We start from the raw sequence: 23,121 nt of genomic DNA, 5'->3' as shown, positions 1-23,121 counted from the left end.
GTTATGTACTTAATAAAAAAAAAGGTGAAATAACTGAAAACATGTTTTATTTCTACTTTCTTCAAAATAGCCACCCTTTGTTCTGATTACTGCTTTTCACACTCTTGGCATTCTCTCCATGAGCGAACTCCTTCAAGACTGTTGGAAAACCATTCCGGGGGACTACCTCTTGAAGCTCATCAATAGAATGCCAAGAGTGTGCAAAGCAGTAATCAGAGCACAGGGTAGCTATTTTGAAGAAACTATAAAACAAGTTTTCAGTTATTTCACCTTTTTTTTGTTAGTACATAACTCCACATGTCTTCATTCATAGTTTTGATGTGACAATCTACAATGTAAATAGTCATGAAAATAAAGAAAATGTGTATATATATGTGTATATATGTGTGTATATATGTATATATATATATATATATATATATATATATATATATATATATATCTATATATATATATATATTAGGGGTGGGCAAATTAATGCGTTAATTACGGTTAACTCATTAATCTATTAACGCCGACAATTATTTTATCGCACAATTGCGTATGTTGTTTACATGCTTTTATTTTGTTAACGCCTTTTCTTAACAAGATGGCATCTCCCGGATGTACTTCGGCGTCGAGGGGCTCTTGGTAAAGATGGAACATTTGGCAAAAATACCGGACAATTCTGCAAATTTCATGGCTGGCTTACAGCGTGGTCACTCCGGGATCACTTACGACCGCCAGACAATTCTGGATGTGGATAGATCGGGCTGTTTTGGACTGAATGACACGTGCTTGTTAGACCGGCTAGCTAGCATGGGAATACTTTGCCGGCTACATCCAGCGGCCTGTGAAGCAGCGGAGTATATGTGTTGTCAGTCTATTTATCAATAATGCAGACAAGGAGTGTTGGCTGAGTTCTTAACGTTTGCTTTCAGAGCGTGCATATCACAACATACAAGATGCCGTCATGGCGACACAACCTATACCGGGCTACCGCACATGCTCGCCACTCCTGTTGCATGCTGGGTAGGGTAGTTCTTTTTTTTCCCTGGCTCATAACATCACAATATAGTACCATGTATATGATGCGTTCAGTTTATCAAAGCACCAAGCAAACAATCGGAAAATTCCCATCATATCAATTCCTAGATATGGTCATAATTATTTTAAGTGCACTACGCAGAATAAACACAACGTTATTAATATTGCTACTACGGATAATTTGATCAAAAATTCCCTAAAACAGCCCACTACCTATAATATAGGTTTTTTAAACATAAGATCCCTGATAAAAAATTTTTTTTCTGCTGTTACCTCAGAAATTGCCTGTTCAGATGTTATGATTGTGGCTCAGAGATTTGTATGTAGATTATATTTATTTTCCATAACAAACAGGATAACTTAAATACCCTGGCAGTGGCAATAAGCTTAAATGTTTGTATTTACATTTTTTGAGTTGACTTTCATGCTATTTAACTGCTATTGTTTAACAAGGACTGATTTAAATTGTGTTTGCACAACAAATGTTTTGGCGCTTTTGTTCATGTGGGAGAATATTCCAATAAAGGTGCACTACACACTACTTTTGAATTCATTATTGGGCTTTGCGTATACAATGCAGTTAATCGCGATTAATCGGAGAAATAGTGCGATTAACTTTGATTAAAATTTGTAATCGTTGCCCAGCCCTAATATATATATATATATATATATATATATATATATATAAAAGACATGCACCTGGGGATAGATTGATTGGCAACACTAAAAAGTCCCTAGTGTGTAAATGTGAGTGTAAATGTTGTCCGTCTATCTGTGTTGGCCCTCTGATGAGGTAGCGACTTGTCCAGGGTGTACACCGCCTTCCGCCCGATTGTAGCTGAGATAGGCACCAGCGCCCCCCACGACCCCAAAGAGGATAAGCGATAGAAAATGGATGGATGGATATATATATATATATATTTATATATATATATATATATATATATATATATATAAAATGATTCGAAATTAAGAGTATGTGAAAGTTCGACTCTCACCTTGCTTACTTCCGTGACAATCTCCTTCCAGGTTTGTATCCAATCAGATATATCAAGCATCTAAAATGGGCCAAACACGGACAAGTGTGGAGAGAATGTTTTCCATTATTCATACATTTAAATGGGTGTCATTTTGAATTGTTTACGGTGCTTGGATGTTTTTTCATGATATCCACAAAGTTCAGTGAGCAGGTTGTGTTACGTGTGTTGACTTTTTGTATTGGTTGCGTTTTTATTTGTATCATGACTAGGGAAGGTTGTGTGCATTGGGTAGAATTTGTAGATGCTGTAATGTTATCACTTCAAACATAATTTATGGTCATTGACTTTGTTTGGTCACGTTGTCCACAAGACAGTCGCAAATTTACACCAGGCAGACATGTATAATTGACCCGAAAGCACTTTGCGGGCCAGATTACTTGATGAACTGAAGACGCCTATGACTCGTAATTTGATGAATGAGGCAAAAATGAATACAGACACGCTGTACTTGGAACATTTTGTTTTAGCATGATGGTCCTTTTAAAATGTGATTGCTCTTTGATTTAGCCAAATAAAAACTTTACAAATTCATAAAAAAATTATTAAATAATGGATTGTTGAAGTTGTCCTCCTGTGGGTTCTCCTGAACCCAATAGACCTTCACGGAGCCTGGTAGTCTGGTTTAATAATGTCTTTTATTGTGCGCACACGTGCCAGGACAGCACACTGTTCTGGGACTTTTCAGTCTTTTTCTGCTCTCCGTCTTGCGGCCTCTCTCTCTCTCGCTCCAACTCCCAACAACCTTGTCTCGGTCCGGCTGATACTAATAAGCCTGATCATCTCCAGCTGGGTAATCCAATCACCTGCCAGCTGTGCTTCGAGGCCTGTCCTTACACACCCGCTCCGCTGCAGGCCCGCAGACCACGACCCCTTCCACATTGATTTTTTTTTTTTTAAACAAAAAAATGTAAACATGGCTGCTTTGTGCTGAATCGGCCGGTTTGTATGCAGCGTTCGTACATTTGTTTTTGTATCTTTCACTCGCAAACGCTGTCATGTTGTCGTGGTCGTAGGAAGGCAGCGAGGCGTAATGGGCGTAGAAAAGCAGTAAACCAATCCGTCAATCTTCCTATTTGCAGATCACATGCTGTGTAATATTTGCTGTAGAGGGGTAATGGACGGCGTTGTTGTCGTGTGCGCGGCGCATTTGGAGCGAGCTGGCGGGTTGATCTTTGTTGCTGTGCGCTAAGTGGCGGTGACAGCTTTGCGGCGTGCTGACCTCGTGAGGTGGATGGGGGATCACTGAAGGAGGCAACCGGTCTTAAAGAAAAAAAAAAACGGTATTGAATGTACAGGTTTCATTCCCTGTTTTGGAATGCATAAAAAGTACCGTATTTTCCGGCGCATATACTGTAGGGCGCATTAAATGAGTCATATTATTATTTTTTTTTCTCTAAATGTAAAAGACTTCCCTGTCAATCTCCAAGGAAAAACTCAACCCTGTGGGATGATAATGAGAAACCTTGGAGAGGATCGGTGCAATGGACGTTGAGTGGATCTAGCATTATATTGTGAGATTCCAGTCCATAGTGGATCTAACATAATAGTGAGAGTCCAGTCCATAGTGGATCTAACATAACAGTGTGAGAGTCCAGTCCATAGTGGATCTAACATAATAGTGTGAGTGTTCAGTCCATAGTGGATCTAACATAAGAATGAGAGTCCAGTCCATAGTGGATCTAACATAATAGTGAGAGTCCAGTCCATAGTGGATCTACCATAATAGTGAGTGTCCAGTCCATAGTGGATTTAACATAGTAGTGTGAGAGTCAGGCCCATAGTGGATCTAACATAATAGTGAGAGTCCAGTCCATAGTGGATCTAACATAATAGTGTGAGAGTCCAGTCCATAGTGGACCTAACATACAAGTGTGAGAGTCCAGTCCATAGTGGATTTAACATAATAGTGAGAGTCCAGTCCATAGTGGATCTAACATAATAGTGCAAGAGTCCAGTCCATAGTGGACCTAACATACAAGTGTGAGAGTCCAGTCCATAGTGGATTTAACATAATAGTGAGAGTCCAGTCCGTAGTGGATTTAACGTAATAGTGTGAGAGTCCAGTCCATAGTGGATCCAACATAATAGTGTGAGTCCAGTCCATAGTGGATTTAACATAAGTATGAGAGTCCAGTCCATAGTGGATCTAACATAGTAGTGTGAGAGTCAGGCCCATAGTGGATATAACATAATAGAGTCCAGTCCATAGTGGATCTAACATAAAAGTGTAAGAGTCCAGTCCATAGTGGATCTAACATAAAAGTGTGAGACTCCAGTTCATAGTGGATCTAACATAATAGTGTGAGAGTCCAGTCCATAGTGGACCTAACATACAAGTGTGAGAGTCCAGTCCATAGTGGACCTAACATACAAGTGTGAGAGTCCAGTCCATAGTGGATCTAACATAATAGTGAGAGTCCAGTCCATAGTGGATCTAACATAATAGTGAGAGTCCAGTCCGTAGTGGATTTAACGTAATAGTGTGAGAGTCCAGTCCATAGTGGATCTAACATAATATTGTGAGAGTCCAGTCCATAGTGGATCTAACATAATAGTGTGAGAGTCCAGTCCATAGTGGATCTAACATAATAGTGTGAGAGTCCAGTCCATAGAGGATCTAACATAATAGTGAGAGTACAGTCCATAGTGGATCTAACATAATAGTGAGAGTCCAGTCCATAGTTGATCTAACATAATAGTGAGAGTCCAGTCCATAGTGGATCTAACATAATATTGTGAGAGTCCAGTCCATAGTGGATCTAACATGATAGTGTGAGAGTCCAGTCCATAGTGGATCTAACATAATAGTGTGAGAGTCCAGTCCATAGTGGATCTAACATAATAGTGTGAGAGTCCAGTCCATAGTGGATCTAACATACAAGTGTGAGAGTCCAGTCCATAGCGGATCTATCATAATATTGTGAGAGTCAGGTCCATAGTGGATCTAACATAATAGAGTCCAGTCCATAGTGGATCTGACATAAAAGTCTGAGAGTCCAGTCCATAGTGGATCTAACATAATAGTGAGAGTACATTCCAGAGTGGATCTAACATAATAGTGAGAGTCCAGTCCATAGTGGATCTAACATAATAGTGAGAGTGCAGTCCAGAGTGGAACTAACATAATAGTGAGAGTCCAGTCCATAGTGGATCTAACATAATAGTGAGAGTGCAGTCCATAGTGGATCTAACATAATAGTGAGAGTCCAGTCCATAGTGGATCCAACATAATAGTGAGAGTCCAGTCCAGATTGGATCGAGCATAATAGGATGGCGCTAACTGTTTTAATGACATTCAGACTTTACTTCAATCAATAACGGAGCAGCATCTCCTCATCCGTGGCTCACTAGTGCAACAACAACGATGGAACTCATAAAATATGTGTCCCGTGAAAAAACGTCTGATTGGAACTCTCTAATAACTAAAGTTCCTTGGGTGAATAATGTAAACTCACTACACCGGTATGTTTTAGCGCTTTCATGGCGAGTCTACTGACAGATATAAGTAAGAACTTTATACTACTTTATATTAGAAGTGGCAACAGCAGAGGATGAATGCCACATAACAAGAACATGGAGAAAAAGAAGACGCTTATCGACTAAGGCGGTTCCGCGCAAATTTTCATGACTTATGCAGATCCCAAATAGAGATCAGCAGGTACCAGAAGGTAAGACATTTGCTTTTGCATAATATTGCGAAACAAAACACCAGATAATGTCTTACTTTATACACATACCATAATAATACTCCTATGTTGAAGCACAGTACAATCCATCAAGCGGTGTGGCTTCATAGCTTACCAAAGTCCTACTAAAACATTTTGATAGATTTTTCAAGTTCAAGTTTATTGTTCTTCGGTCAATGGTCAACAAAGCAAATAAAAAGTTGTACATTCATAGATTGAAAATAAAAAGTTGTACATTCATAGATTGAAAATAAAAAATGTTATAGACCGAAAGGGTTTAGGCTGAAGTTAAACACTTATTGCGCCTAACCTTATAAACAATTTCAGGTACAAAATAAACTTCCAAAAATTATAAAATGTCCTTTGCACAACTTATTATAAATACACAATATAAACAACATTATAAACAACATGAACGTAGTTCAATTTTATACACAGTACAGGCATGTGAAATATCCCTGTGTACATATAGACCTTTGCACTAATTATATATACAATATATACAAACAATTGTACTTCTATTATTATTTATATCTCATGTTTAATTTTTAATTAACATTAGTCATAGTATTAACTACAATGTTAATTCAAGAGTGATATATTTTTTCAAGAAATTGGTCTTAAAGTGTTTTTTAAATGTGTGAATGGAACTGGAACATTTTAAGGAATCATCCAAGCTGTTCCACAGTTGAACTCACTTTTTGAGCGCCATCTTTAATGTTCTATATTTTCAATGGAACATATACAATTTTCGTGTTGTTTACTTGAGTCATATTGCAGTCTACACGTTACTCTTAACGGCTTCACGGTGGCAGAGGGGTTAGTGCGTCTGCCTCACAATACGAAGGTCCTGCAGTCCTGGGTTCAAATCCAGGCTCGGGATCTTTCTGTGTGGAGTTTGCATGTTCTCCCCGTGAATGCGTGGGTTCCCTCCGGGTACTCCGGCTTCCTCCCACTTCCAAAGACATGCACCTGGGGATAGGTTGATTGGCAACACTAAATTGGCCCTAATGTGTGAATGTGAGTGTGAATATTGTCTGTCTATCTGTGTTGGCCCTGCGATGAGGTGGCGACTTGTCCAGGGTGTACCCTGCCTTCCGCCCGATTGTAGCTGAGATAGGCGCCAGCGCCCCCCGCGACCCCAAAAGGGAATAAGCGGTAGAAAATGGATGGATGGACGTTACTCTTACGTTTGACTGCCATCTACTGGTCACACTTATCATTTCACCATGTACCAAATAAAATGGCTTCGAGGTCGGCAAGCAAAACCAGAATTATTCCATACAATTGAAAAAATTAAATGATTTTAAGTGAAGCTTATAGTCCGAAAAATTCGGTAATTTGCACATCGAATTGCGAGAAGAAGAAAAAACTTGCTCTGTCTTTAAAAAATGCTAACCGTACACAGGTCGGGGAGGCAAAAAAACGTCAATGTTTTTAAAATTTTTCTTAGCACCAGTAATAGATTGGAGATGTCAGCTTCACAGTTTTTTTTTTTTTTTAAAACGCAGCGTGTCCCTCGAGGGGCGGCCGTAGCCTGCGGCCAAGTTCCCCTTACCTTAGGCATCATCTGGAAAAAAAGAAAAAAAGAAAATAAAAAAGCTGATGCTTCTTGTCATTCTGCATCCCTGCATCCGTCTGGATATAATTGGTCAGGAGCTTTGCGTGAAAGAGGAGAAAAGGCAAAAGGCACGCCAGTCTGACGGATCACGTCGGAAAAGCAAAGAAATGCACGGAGGCTGTACAAACACCGAGGCTAACGGGAAGGTTTCCCGCTGCGTTATCGACGCCAGCTTTGGAAGAAAGTTACAACTTCTTTTGCTAGACTTTTAATCATGCTGGTTAGATCACAATATTACAACCCAAACTGGACATTTTAAACATGATTTCCCAAACCTTTACACATTTTTTCCTGCCCAGGGCCTAATGTACTTAAAAGACATCATGCATTGCTATAATATTGACAAACAATATACACAAATTAAAGCTGCAAGCGGCGATGGACGGGACCGACTTTTGCTGGGGTTTCCTGCCTTTACCCATTCAACATATATTTACCTGCACATTACCTACTTTCCCTGCATCCTGGGGTCACACTGGTGCTTCTTTCTTTCACCCACACATGCTGGTGCTTCCTGCCATCACCCAGACAACATATCTTTACCCACACATTACCTACCTTCTCTGCATTGTGTGGTCACGCTGGTGCTTTATGCGGTTAAGCAGCCATCTTGAGACGGCAGCATCAACGCAGCAGTTCTTTGCAGGCTCGTAAAATCAAAACTGGAGCAGTTATTAAAACTCTTTGCGCAACTTTTATTCAGAAGGGTTCAATCCCTTTCCTGTGCGAGTTTGAAGCCGACACAACAAACGCGCTCAGAGGAGATAATGTTTGGGAAAAAGGTGACGGGTTTTTACAAAACTTTTGTTTTGAAGGGGTAATTGCCAACTTCCTGTTGATTTTTGGTGAAGGATGTCAATTAATGAAATGTAGGTCTAAGTGAGACCTACATAGAGGTTTTTGTTTCATGTCTCTACGACATGAATTTACAAGCAGTTTTGTGGATCTAACATAATATAGTGGGAGCCCAGTCCATAGTGGATCTAACATAATAGTAAGAGTCTAGGCCAGGGGTCGGGAACCTTTTTGGCTGAGAGAGCCAAGAAGCCAAATATTTTAAAATGTATTTCCCTAAGAGCCATATAATATTTTTTTTAACACTGAACACAACTAAACGCGTGCATTTTTAAGTAAGACCAACATTTCCAGAGTATAATAAGTCTCTTATTCTTTGTAATAACATTGTTACTCTGAAGCTAACTGTGGAGGGGGCGTGGCCTGCAGGCCTGCAGCAAAGCAGGATGTTGCCAAGACCGGCCTCGAAATCAGCGACAGGTGCGTAGAAGGCCCACCTGGGCCTTTTTATCTAATCACCTGTCGCTCTGTTATAAGCAGCAGCCAGAAGGAGGGACAGAGTTGGGGCTGGAGCCAGAGCGCCAGTGAGGACGAAAGAGAAAAAGACAATTGCTGTAAAGCAACTGAGAGAAAACTAAAATAAAACAATATTGTAACCCTAAAACAGGCTCTTGGTGGTCTGAAGAACCCCCAGGAGGGCAAGCCCCACACTAACCAATAATAAAAAAATTACTTCTTACCATTAACGCAACTTCTTGAACATAAAAATGCATGAGAATGTTTTATATTTTGAACGTTGTTTTTAACACTGTGATTACAAGTGGAATTATTCATTACTTATCCTGTTAAGCAATGTCAGCTCAGATTTATCCGAGAGTCAGATCCAGTCATCAAAAGAGCCACATCTGGCTCTAGAGCCATAGGTTCCCTACCCCTGGTCTAGGCCATAGTGGATCTAACATAATAGTGAGAGTCCAGTCCATAGTGGATGTAACATAATAGTCAGGGTCCAGTCCGTAGTGGATCCAACATAATAGTGAGAGTCCAGTCCATAGTGGGGCCAGCAGTAGACCATCCCGAGCGGAGACAGGTCAGTAGCGCAGAGACCTCCCCAACCGATGCACAGACGAGTGGTCCACCATGAGTCCGGACCCTGGACAGCCATCGCTTCATCCGTGGCCATCGAACCTGTGCCCCCACTGCTCCCCTCCACGAAGGAGGGGCGTAGCAACTACGGTGTCGCCACGGACTACGAAGGCGTATGCACGCAATTTTTCAGGATTTATGCAGATCCCAAATACAGATCAGCAGGTACTAGAAGGTAAGAAAAGTTGCTTTTGCATAGTATTGCGAAACAAAACGGCAGATAACATGTCTTACCTTATACACGAGGCGGTACAGCTCGTTTGGTAGAATGGCCGTGGCAGCAACTTGAGGGTTCATAGTTCGATCCCCGCTTCCACCATCCTAGTCGCTGCTGTCGTGTCCTTGGGCAAGATACTTGACCCGCCTGCTCCCATTACCACCCACACTGCTTTAAATGTAACTTAGATATTGGGTTTCACTATGTAAAAGCGCTTTGAGTCACGAGAGAAAAGCGCTATGTAAAAAATGTTTACTACACATCACTACACACACCGTAGTAATACTCCTATGTTAAAGTACATCAAACGATGCAGCCTACACTTACCGTATTTCCCTGAATTTCCGCCGGGGCGCTAATTAATTTAAAACATCTTCTCACTCCAGCGCTTACCAGAGGCATGCGGTAAATTTAGGCCTGCGCTTATAAATTTAAGTGTGATGTAAGGATACCATCATGAAAAGCACATTTAATTAAAAAAAAAAAAACTTTATTATGGTCTTACCTTTACTTATAAATGAAGTCCATGCGCAGCTCCTTCTGATCAAAAGCATCGATAACTTGTTTATAGAAGTCTTCCTTATCTTTCTTCAGTTTTAAAAGTCTCTCCGTCTGAATGGAGATCTTCCTTTATTACATCCTGCTTCCATTGAAAGTCCAGTTTAGAAAAGTGTTTTATTTTAGATATGTAATCCTCCATGTTAAAAGTGCAAGCGAGAGGAAAAAATAAAGGATCGCTGCTCACTCTTGCTGCTTGTTGTCACTTCTTCTGCAGCCAAGTAGTCGCAAGAAGGATCACTAGCGCCCTCTACCACCAGGAGGCGGGAGTCATTTAATGACTCATATTTGGCACACGCAGCTACGGTATATTAATAAAACATAGCTGCTTACTGTTCTTTTTAGCATATTCAATAGCTTGGACCTTAAATCCTACTGAATAGCTCTTAATCTTCTTCCCTTTATGCGATTTCAAATGATTGAAATCAGCCTCCTCCATTTTGAAAATGATGACAGGTGAAGTGTCACTCGTGACGTGACCAGTTTGACCCGGCGGAAATTCTTGGCATTTGCAAATTATTTTGCGAAACGAGTTTGACCCGGCGTTAATTGTAGGCAGGCGCATACTGTATACCCGGAGGCAATTCAAGGAAATGCGGTATCTCTTATGTTTGACTGCCATCTACTGGTCACACTTGTCATTACACCCTGTACAAAAAAAAAAAAATAATACTTCAAAGTGGGTAAGGTAAGCTCAACCAAACTTATTCCGTACATTAGGCGCACCCGGTTATAAGGCGCAGTGTTGAGTTCTGAGAAAAAATTGTCCGGAAAATACAGTATTATATTAATGATATATTTTTTAAAGTAGTAGTCGATATGTTCAGCATTTTACCATTCTTCTTTTTGTTTTTTTGTGAGTTTATAAAAAACATTAGGCCCATTTCCCCATCATGCAACTTCTACTGTACTGCAGACTACAAATAAATACACGCCATGATCTTACGTCATACTTGCCAACCTTGAGACCTCCGATTTCGGGGCGGGGGGGGGGGGGGGGGGGCGGGGCGTTGTTGGGGGCGTGGTTAAGAGGGGAGGAGTATATTTACAGCTATCCATCCATCCATTTTCTACCACTTATTCCCTTTGGGGCCACGGGGTGCGCTGGTGCCTATCTCAGCTACAACCGGGCGGAAGGCGTTGTACACCCTGGACAAGTCGCCACCTACTCGCAGTATGTGTAGAAATCTTTATTTATAATTGAATCACTTGTTTATTTTTCAACAAGTTTTTAGTTATTTGTATATCTTTTTTTCCACATGGTTAAAAAAAGACCGCCACAAATGAGCAATATTTTGCACTGTTATACAATTTAATAAATCAGAAACTGATGACCTAGTGCTGTATTTGACTTCTTTATCTTTTTTTTTCCAACAAAAATGCTTTGCTCTGATTAGGGGGTACTTGAATTAAAAAAATGTTCACAGGGGGTACATCTCTGAAAAAAGGTTGAGAACCACTGCTCTAAAAGCCGTATATGTTATTGTCACATATGCATGCACATATGGCAGTATTGTCCTGTTTAAGAGTGTCACAACATTGCTGTTTACGGCAGACAAACTGCTTTACGGTAGACGAAAATGTGACTGCTGTTGTTGTGTGTTGTTGCCGCGCTGGGAGGACATTAATGAAACTGCCTAACATTAAAGGCCTACTGAAAACCACTACTAGTCACCACGCAGTCTGATAGTTTATATATCAATGATGAAATCTTAACATTGCAACACATGCCAATACGGCCTTTTTAGTTTACTAAATTGCAATTTTAAATTTCTCGCTGAGTTTCTTGTTGAAAACGTTGCGGAATGATGACGCGTATGATGACGCACGTCCCGGGTTTTTAGCAGATATATTAGCCCAGCACCACACACGGCTAAAAGTTGTTTCTTTTCATCGCATAATTACACAGTAATTTGTACATCTGTGTTGCTGAATCTTTTGCAATTTGTTCAATTAATAATGGAGACGTCAAAGAAGAATGCTGTTGGTGGAAAGCGGTGGATTGCATTTGCCTTTAGCACCGAAACATAGCCAGTGTTTCTTTGTTGTGAAGCTTCGACACAGAGCAGTCAAGCGAACATGTTTCTCTACGTCAACCAGCAAGTTTTTGGATGGGAAAATTGTGATATTAAGTCAGCTCCTACCGGAGACTTCATTGGATTATGGGACCTCCTCCTTTAGCTGTCAAAAAGGTATCTGTTATCTTTGCTCCTCCATTGGCTTCTCTCTGAGGCACTGGCGTTAACCGCAGCCATCCGACTTTCAGGTATGACTTTAAAATCTCACTAAAACCCTATTAAAACAATAAGCAGATAAGGGATGTTTCCAGAATTATCCTAGTAAATGTGTCTAACGCTACCAATGGACAATAAGCTGGACTGGACTGTTAACACGGACCACCAGTACAAGAAAGGACAGAGCAGGCTGTGCTTCCTCAGGAGACTGCACTCCTTCAACATCTGCAAAAAACTCCTGTGGATGTACTACCAGTCTGTGGTTGCCAGTGTTCTGTTCTACATGGTAGTGTGCTGGGGGGGCAGTACATCTAAGAAGGACAGCTCCAGACTTGAGAAACTGATCAGGCGGGCCGGTTCTACAATGGGAATGAAACTGGACACACTGGTGACGGTGGCAGAGAAGAGGACTGTGGACAAACTAGTGAGCATCCTGGATGATGCCAGTCACCCTCTGCATAGCGTTATCAGTAGCCAGAGGAGCCTGTTCAGTTCTAGACTGCTTCATCCCAAGTGCAGGACTAATAGACTCAAGAACTCCTTTGTCCCACACGCCATTAGACTGTACAACTCCTCTCTGGGACGGGGGGTACTAGGATGACAGGGGATGCAAAACATTAACAGTGCAATACGTTTTCATGACATGGTCACTACTGCCTACTTTGTCTTGTTATATTCTTATTTTACTGTTATATTGTTATTCCCATTGTTTTTATTCTTTTTGTAATATTTCTCTATTTTGTTTCCTTTTGAACCCCCATTATTTACTTTTTACTCTTTTTTAAATTGATCTCAACTCTGTACACTGCTGCTGGAATTTTAATTTTCCTGAAGGAACTCACCTGAAGGAATCAATAAAGTACTATCTATCTATCTACCACTATCACCGCCTGGAACGTCGCTTTTTTTTTTTTTTTTTTAAGTGTTCACTCTAACTTTCCTCATCCACAAATCATTCATCTTCGCTCAAATTAATGGGGAAATTGTCGCTTTCTCGGTCCGAATAGCTCTTGCTGCTGGAGGCTATGATTATAAACAATGTTCAGATGTGAGGAGCTCCACAACCCGTGACGTCACGCGCACATCGTCTGCTACTTCCGGTACAGGCAAGGCTTTTTTATTAGCGACCAAAAGTTGCTTACTTTATCGTGGATGTTCTCTACTAAATCCTTTCAGCAAAAATATGGCAATATTGCGAAATGATCAAGTATGACACATAGAATGGACCTGCTATCCCCGTTTAAATAAGAACATCTCATTTCAGTAGGCCTTTAAAGGGGAACATTATCACAATTTCAAAAGGGTTAAAAACAATAAAAATCAGTTCCCAGTGGCTTGTTTCCAAATTTTACCTGTCTCGGAATATCCCTAAATAAAGCTTTAAAGTGCCTTATTTTCGCTCTCTGCGAAGACACTGGCCATTTCCCTGTGACGTCACACAGTGCTGCCAATGTAAACAAACAATGGGAATACCACAGCAAGATATAGTGACATTAGCTCGGATTCAAACTCAGATTTCAGCGACTTAAGCGATTCAACAGATTACGCATGTATTGAAACGGATGGTTGGAGTATGAAAGTATTGAAGAAGAAACTGAAGCTATTGAGCGAATAGCTGTTGACGCTATTCATAGCCATAGCATGGCCGAATAGCTGCGTTAGCATCGCCGGTAAAATGTGCGGACCAAACGATCAGGACTTTGGCATCTTTTGACACTGGAGCAACTTAAATCCGTCGATTGGTAAGTGTTTGTTTCGCATTAAATGTGGGTGGAAGGAAACGTAATATAGTTGCAAATGCATCTACAGGTTATCCATACATCTCTGTGCCATGTCTGCTTTAGCACCGCCGGTAAATAGCATGTTATCATCGATTAGCGTAGCATGTTAGCATCGATTAGCTGGCAGTCAACATCAACAAAACTCATCTTTTTGATTTCGTTGACTATCGTTGCAAATGCATCTGCAGGTTATCCATACATCTCTGTGCCATGTCTGCCTTAGCATCGCCGGTAAAATGTGGAGACACTCTGGTACATTCAATGGGGGTCTGGCGGCAGACACTTTGGCATCTTGGGGCCAGTGGTGCAACTTGAATCCCTCCCTGTTAATGTTGTTACACCCTCCGACAACACACCGACGAGGCATGATGTCTCCAAGGTTCCAAAAAATAGTAAAAAAAAACGGAAAATAACAGAGCTGAGACCCGGTGTTTGTAATGTGAAAATAAAAATGGCGGCTGTATTACCTCGGCGACGTCACATTCTGATGTCATCGCCTCCAGCGCGATAAACAGAAAGGCGTTTAATTCGCCAAAATTCACCCATTTAGAGTTCGGAAATCGGTTAGAAAAATAGATGGTCTTTTTTCTGCACCATCAAGGTATATATTGACACTTACATAGGTCTGCTGATAATGTTCCCCTTTAAACCCACATAAGAAACCAAGAACTCGCCCTCGATCATTCTACAGTTTTAACGTCGTTGGGCCGGCACTCTGTTTATATTGTGGGAAAGTGAACCTGAAAACAGGCTGTCGACACGTCACTTGGGTCTGCATGGAGCTGGAGGCCACGCCACCTCCAGCTCCATGCAGACCCGAGTGACGTGTCGACAGCCTGTTTTCACGTCCGCCTGAATTTCGGGAGAGGCGCTGAATTTCGGGAGTCTCCCGGAAAATCCGGGAGGGTTGGGGTTAGGGTTAGGTCTTACGTGTACTTTTATTTTTGATACCAATCAACATCCTAGTACGCGTAAGATGATTTCCTGCAAGACTCCAAACGTGGTCCCGGGCCCGGGTAGGCAACTCGCACGCACCCGTCTCCATTTGCCATTCTTTTTGGCCACGTCGGATGTGGCAGAAGAAAGGCTGCGGCGCTCACGTAGCGCGGTGGTGAGGTGGGGGGAACAATACCACTGGGGACTCGGTTCTACCTGTAAGCTCACAGATGAGACAGAAAGAGGGCGAAATTAAGGCGGGTGGTGGTGGGGGGGGGGAGGAAAATCATTATTCTCCGAATGAGACGTCTCGGGTTTGATCAGAGCCGCGAATCAAAGCCCATCTCTTAGGCTGCTTAAACATTCACTTTTAAAATTCCGAGCTGATTGTACTTTTTTATGGAAATGTCTCCGCCATCCGTGGCTGCATCCTCTCCTGTCTCCAGGTCCTCTTGTATCCCTGCAGATATCCCACTCTGCCCTTCATTACGATTCTCTCGGCAAGAAATGAGGGGAAGATGTAAATTCGGTCCAATAGAAGAATAAAAAAAAAAAAAAAGGTTTAGATCTTTTTTTTTTTTTTTTTTTACTCCTTTAACAGGGGAAAAGGCACAAAAGAAAAATCAAGCGCGTTTGAGTCGAGCCTGACACCGGGGCACAGAAAGTGTGAATTCCATTAAGAGGAGCGCCTCTTCCCCAACACTTTGGCATTGTTCATCCAGAAGACTGTTAGTGAGTCCACTACGATAGCACCGTTTATTAGTGTTTAAAGGCCTACTGAAATGAGATGTTCTTATTTAAACGGGGATAGCAGGTCCATTCTATGTGTCATACTTGATCATTTCGCCATATTGCCATATTTTTACTGAAAGGATGTAGTAGAGAACATTCACGATTGTAGCGGACATTTTGATCCAGCACTGATCCCAGCTATAAGTCGTCTGCATCTGTGTTGCTGAATACTTTGCAATTTGTTCAATTAATAATGGAGACGTCAAAGAAGAAAGCTGTAGGTGGGAAGCGGTGTATTGCGGCTGCCTTTAGCAACACAAACACAGCCAATGTTTCATTGTTTACATTCCTGAAAGATGACGGTGTAGTTTTACTATGGAGCAGAGCGGTCAAGCCAACATGGTTCCCTACCACATGTCAACCGGCAGGTTTCTGTGAGAAAATATGTTGAAGATACTTGGTTAGTAAAATTGATTCTGAACAATTTAAAGGCCTACTGAAAGCCACTACTAGCCACCACGCAGTCTGATAGTTTATATATCAATGATGAAATATTAACATTGCAACACATGCCAATACGGCCGCTTTGCAATTTTAAATTTCACGTGGAAGTATCATGCTAAAACGTCGCGGTATGATGACACGTGCGCGTGACGTCACGCATTGTAGAGGACATTTTGTTCCAGCACCGTTCACAGCTATAAGTCATCTCTTTCCATCGCATAATTCCACAGTATTCTGGACCTCTGTGTTTCTGAATCTTTTGCAATTTGTTCAATGAATAATGGAGACGTCAAAGAAGAAAGATGTAGGTGGGAAGCGGTGTATTGCGGCTGCCTTTAGCAACACAAACACAGCCAATGTTTCATTGTTTACATTCCTGAAAGATGACGGTGTAGTTTTACTATGGAACAGAGCGGTCAAGCGAACATGGTTCCCTACCACATGTCAACCGGCAGGTTTCTGTGAGAAAATATGTTGAAGATACTTGGTTAGTAAAATTGATTCTGAACAATTTAAAGGCCTACTGAAAGCCACTACTAACCACCACGCAGTCTGATAGTTTATATATAAATGATGAAATATTAACATTGCAACACATGCCAATACGGCCGGTTTGCAATTTTAAATTTCATGTGGAAGTATCATGCTAAAACGTCGCGGTATGATGACACGTGCGCGTGACGTCACGCATTGTAGAGGACATTTTGTTCCAGCACCGTTCACAGCTATAAGTAATCTCTTTTCATCGCATAATTACACAGTATTCTGGACATCTGTGTTGCTGAATCTTTTGCAATTTGTTCAATGAATAATGGAGACGTCAAAGAAGAAAGATGTAGGTGGGAAGCGGTGTATTGCGGCTGCCTTTAGCAACACAAACACAGCCAATGTTTCATTGTTTACATTCCTGAAAGATGACGGTGTAGTTTTACTATGGAACAGAGCGGTCAAGCGAACATGGTTCCCTACCACATGTCAACTGGCAGGTTTCTGTGAGGAAATTGTGGTATTAAGTCGGCTCTTACCGTAGATATGAGCGGAGAGCTTGCGTCGTTCCTTCTGCAGCTGCGGACTGACTTCCCTCCTCCCACCTGGCCGCTGGATGCTTACACCGTGGAGGAGGGGGAAAAAAAATAAATATCAGCCCGGCTGCCTTGCCTCGTCGAGAAATGTTGCTTCCCTCGGAGACACTGGCGGTCACCACACCCCTCCGACTTTCAGGTACGACCATATAATCTCACTAAAACAGTAGTAACACAATAAGCAGATAAGGGATTTTCCTGAATTATCCAAGTAAATGTGTCTAATAACATCTGAATCGCTCAATCAATCAATCAATCAATGTTTATTTATATAGCCCCAAATCACAAATGTCTCAAAGGACTGCACAAATCATTACGACTACAACATCCTCGGAAGAACCCACAAAAGGGCAAGGAAAACTCACACCCAGTGGGCAGGGAGAATTCACATCCAGTGGGACGCCAGTGACAATGCTGACTATGAGAAACCTTGGAGAGGACCTCAGATGTGGGCAACCCCCCCCCCTCTAGGGGACCGAAAGCAATGGATGTCGAGCGGGTCTAACATGATACTGTGAAAGTTCAATCCATAGTGGCTCCAAGACAGCAGTGAGAGTCCCATCCACAGGAAACCATCTCAAGCGGTATAGTCTTTTTTTTCTTCTTCTTCTCGTCCTTCACTCTCACTTTCCTCATCCATGAATCTTTCATCCTCGCTCAAATTAATGGAGGAATCATCGCTTTCTCGGTCCGAATCGCTCTCGCTGCTGGTGGCCATGATTGTAAACAATGTTCAGATGTGAGGCGCTCCACAACCCGTGACGTCACGCGCACATCGTCTGCTACTTCCGGTACAGGCAAGGCTTTTTTATTAGCATCCAAAAGTTGCGAACTTTATCGTGGATGTTCTCTACTAAATCCTTTCAGCAAAAATATGGCAATATGGCGAAATGATGAAGTATGACACATAGAATGGACCTGCTATCCCCGTTTAAATAAGAACATCTCATTTCAGTAGGCCTTTAAGTTAATACTTATCTCCTCTATGAACTACACTTGTATGTGTCTTCCTCGCGTAAAAGGCGTGCCAGCCGCAGCCGCCACTGCAAGGCACGTTTGACCCCCGAAGGGAAACAAAAGTGGCATTTGAGCCGCCGTGCCAAGATTGTTGCAGAAGAGCGAAGCTTTCAAGTGTGAAGTTACTTGGCAAGAGCGGCGCGGGATGAAAACGTAGGCTGTAATAAGTCTTGACCGAGGCGCCGAATGGCAGCCAAGCGGCATTTCTGCTCATTAGCAGGAAGCCCCCGCGCCGACTCCCAGATGCTAATCAGCCTCCCAGAGACCTGTGCAACGCATCCAGCAGCACCTCCTCACTCTTTTTTTTTTATCAAAGACGCAGCCGCGCACTGGAAAAAGGGGTGAGAAAAAAAAAAAGCGCGTTCTCCGGCCCCCACATTGAAATGCGCTGCAAAGTTTTTTGCCGCATGAAAGGGAAAGCTGCAGGATGATTTCACGGCGAGCCCGCCGAGGATGAAAAAGCGAAGGGATGTGGAACAAAAACATCAAAAGCACGGCGAGGAAGCAGCAAGAGATGGGGGGAGGGGAGAAAAAAAAAAGAGATGTGTGAAATATTTAGCGGGACGTCCCAACAGGTGGTCAAGAGTGCAAGGCGAGGCTAGGCTAACATTAGCATAAAAAAAATGAAGATGATGAGCAAATCTTTTTTATTCCTCATTAAAATGCAAAATGTTATTTTTTTTCGTTAGTCTGACATCATTACCACTGAATTTGCAGAGACACTTCTCCTGAGAATGTTACGCAAAACCTCATATGAAAAGTACCGTATTTCCTTGAATTGCCGCCGGGTATATAGTATGCACCTGCCTAGAATTTCCGCCGGGTCAAACTCGTTTCGCAAAATAATTAGCGCGTGCCTAGAATTTCCACCGGGTCAAACTCGTCACGTCACCAGTGACACTTCACCTGTCATCATTCTCAAAATGGAGGAGGCTGATTTCAATCATTTGAAATCGCATAAAGGGAAGAAGATTAAGAGCTATTCAGTAGAATTTAAGGTCCAAGCTATTGAATATGCTAAAAAGAACAGTAAGCAGCTATGTTTTATTAATATACCGTAGCTGCGTGTGTCAAATATGAGTCATTAAATGACTCCCGCCTCCTGGTGGTAGAGGGCGCTAGTGATCCTTCTTGCGACTACTCGGCTGCAGAAGAAGTGACAACAAGCAGCAAGAGTGAGCAGCCATCATTTATTTTTTCCTCTCGCTTGCACTTTTAACATGGAGGATTACATATCTAAAAAAAACATTTTTCTAAACTGGATTTTCAATCGAATCAGGAGGTAATAAAGGAAGATCTCCATCGAGACAGAGAGGCTTTTAAAACTGAAGAAAGATAAGGAAGACTTCTATAAACAAGTTATCCATGCTTTTGATCAGAAGGAGCTGCGCATGGACTTCATTTATAAGTAAAGGTAAGACCGTAATAACATTTTTTTTTTAATTAAATGTGCTTTTCATGATGGTATCCTTACATCACACTCAAATTTATAAGCGCGGGCCTAAATTTACCGCATGCCTTTGGTAATGCCTTTGGTGAAATGAGGTTTTAAATTAATTAGCGCCCCGGCGGCAATTCAAGGAAATACGGTAGTTTGAATACGATTTCATGCAAAAACAAAACAAGAAAACTGTAAGTGAACTTACTAAGTGCACTTAATGACACACAGTAATTCAAAAATTAAGATATGGTAAAGTGCACAAATTAAGTGTGCACAATAAGCGAAAACTGACTCATGGCATACTTTAAGTACATATAAAGTCCACCCATCCCCGCACACGACTGCAAGGCATACTGGGTGACACAGAGTACACTAATGGTTGTGATATAAACAATTTTAACACTTTTAGAAATATGTGCCACGCTGTGAAGCCACACAATACAAGATTGACAAACATTTCGGGAGAACATCCTCACAGTAACACAACATAAACGCAACACAACTAATACCCATAATCCTTTGTATTCATGACACTTCCTGACTATTTTATACACCCCGCTAGCAGCAAACTTCCTGACTATTTTATACACCCCGCTAGCAGCAAACCTATTCTATTCTATTCTATTCTATCGATTCTATTTCTTTTTTTAACGTCCTGTCAGCCTGTGACCTCTCACCTCTTTCCCCGCACTTCCACCACCACCAGTAGAACCCTCGGGAACAGCAAAGTGCAAGTCTTGCAACTACTTTAAGAATCATCTCATGAAATAAAGCTGCCTTTATTCTTTTTCGCCCCTTTTTTTTTCTCCTTTTTTTTTTTTTATACACACAAAGCCAAACGTCCCGCGGACATTATTAGCATTATTAGACACTAACGACAATTAAGACCTTCGTTTGGCGCGAAAACAACTGAGCGTGCACGAGAAAAAAAAAAAAGTGTTTTTATTTGGCTTAATTTGCAGACACACAAGTGCTTACAGTTAAGTTTGAATTTCATTTGGCTTTAACGAGACCGGGGGGCTAATTAGCATATACGTACAAACGATACTGTTCAAACTCATTTCATTACACACAAAAAAAAAAATCTCAATTACAAAGGAAACTTGAATGGATTTTTTTTTTTTTCCCCTTTCTGTGCATTAAAATGGATGAATGTTGTTTTTACAAGCCCTGCCGTATCTTTTATTCACGTTCCACTGTGGCCTCTTGCAGCTCTGCAGCGAAGAATCATCAAGACAAAAACTATGACAAATGCTTCAAAAATGTTTTATTTTAAAACCTTACATTTGTAACATTTTCATCTCATTGTTATTTAATTTGACTCCTCAGAAAATAATACATGTTAAATCTTAATTTGATGCAAAATCAGCACTGTATTGTCATTTTTAAGATAAACGGCAACTACTTGGTGTTTTAATGTTTTTACATTTACAGATGTATATTTTTTTTTGTTTAGTAAAACATATTCAGTTTTAATTTCAAATATCGTAATGCAATGTTTTATGTTTTAATTTCAGTTTGCTTAAATTTATATTTCTCCACCAGATGGTGCTACTTTTTCCCATATAAAGCATGCAGCAAAATGTCCCTTTTGATACTTTTATACCTAAAAGTAGATGTTGGTTAATAGTGTGTACTATATGTGCAGTATGCAGTATACTGCAATAAAAATAGTATTTATTTTATTCTGATAACGGTGCAGTTATGTCAGCATACTATTGTTAAAATCCATAAGAATATAATTACTATTTGTTATAAAAATGTCTTGTTTCAGCTGCCTAAATATTTTTTTTTACAGCAGTTTAGTTTACTGTATTATTTTCATCCATCCCTTTTCTACAGCTTGTCCCAAATTAAAATGGAGATTTTAAGAAGCTATTATTTTTTGTCACTAGCATCAAATGTGCTATTGAATTAATATCATATATATTTTTAAATACTTTATTGAGTTGTAGTTTAAAGATTTGTATGTTTCAGGCTGACTTAATTCAAAGAAGCCTTGTTGTAACATTTTTTTTAACATATTGTTTTGTTAACATATTGTTAAGTGCACATGTTAAGTTCACAAATTAAGTGCACTTACTAAGGACATGATTTAAGTGCAATAACGTGCACATGTTAAGTGAACTTACCAAGGGCATGATTTAAGCGCACTGATGTGCACATGTTAAGCTAAGTGAACTTACTAAGTGCACTTAAGTACACAGAGTAAGTGTACAAATTAAGTGAACAAAACAAGTGCACTTACTCGGTACACAATTTAGGTGCAGCAATTTCCACACAATTTGGATCACAAAATAGGTGCACAATTTAAGTGCCCTCGAGTACACACAGTAAGTGCATTAAAGTGCAGTAAATTCAGTGTAGAAAATAGCGCAGCCACTAAGTGCGTAATTTAAGTGCACTTAAATACACACATTTAGTGCATATGTCGCGTGCACAAGTTAAGGGCGCAAATTAAGTGCACTCAGGTGCGCAAAATAAGGGTACTTATTAAGTGCACAATATTAATGCTCTTCAGCACACACAGTAAGTGCACATATAAATGAACAAGTTAAGAGCATAAATGATGTGTAGTTAGAAGTATGTACATTGAGTCACATGTTAAGGGCACAAATAAAGTGCACTTATACAACAGTTTTTGGGAAGCAAACTTTTTCTTTTAAATCCTGAGTACCTCGAGTATGATTATTTTTTTTATTCTTATTTTAACTGCAAGCAAATAAAAATGCAGTTTGTTTATAATTTACATAAGTAGTTCTAGGATGGCTTGTTTAAATTTAACTATTCTAAAATTTAAATATTTTCACGGCAGTTTTTAGAAAGCTGGATTTAAAGTGTTTTTTAATTCATATTAATTTCATTTCAAACAGTTGAAAAAAATTTAAATGGCAGTTTTTGTGACGCTGACATTTTTTTTTACAAGGCTCAACTTTGTGAGTCAATTAATTATTTGTTTTCACAATTTCATTAGATGACTTTTACAAATATATATTTTAGTTATGATATTGTACTTTTGTATTTTAAAATGTATTTTACCCTGTAGAAAAAAATCTGTTATTTAAAAAAAATATATATATTTACACACACACACACACACACACACACACACACACACACACACACACACACACACACTATTGCCAGGCTTTGATATATATGTCAAAGCCTGGCAATAGTGTGTGTGTGTGTGCGTATATATACATATATATATATATATATATATATATATATATATATATACATATGTATATATATATGACACCATACATACATATATACGTATATATATATATATATATATA

This window comes from Nerophis ophidion, linkage group LG20 (genome assembly GCF_033978795.1).
Source record: "Nerophis ophidion isolate RoL-2023_Sa linkage group LG20, RoL_Noph_v1.0, whole genome shotgun sequence".
NCBI classification, from domain to species: Eukaryota; Metazoa; Chordata; class Actinopteri; order Syngnathiformes; family Syngnathidae; genus Nerophis; species Nerophis ophidion.
This window is presented reverse-complemented; position numbering follows the sequence as displayed.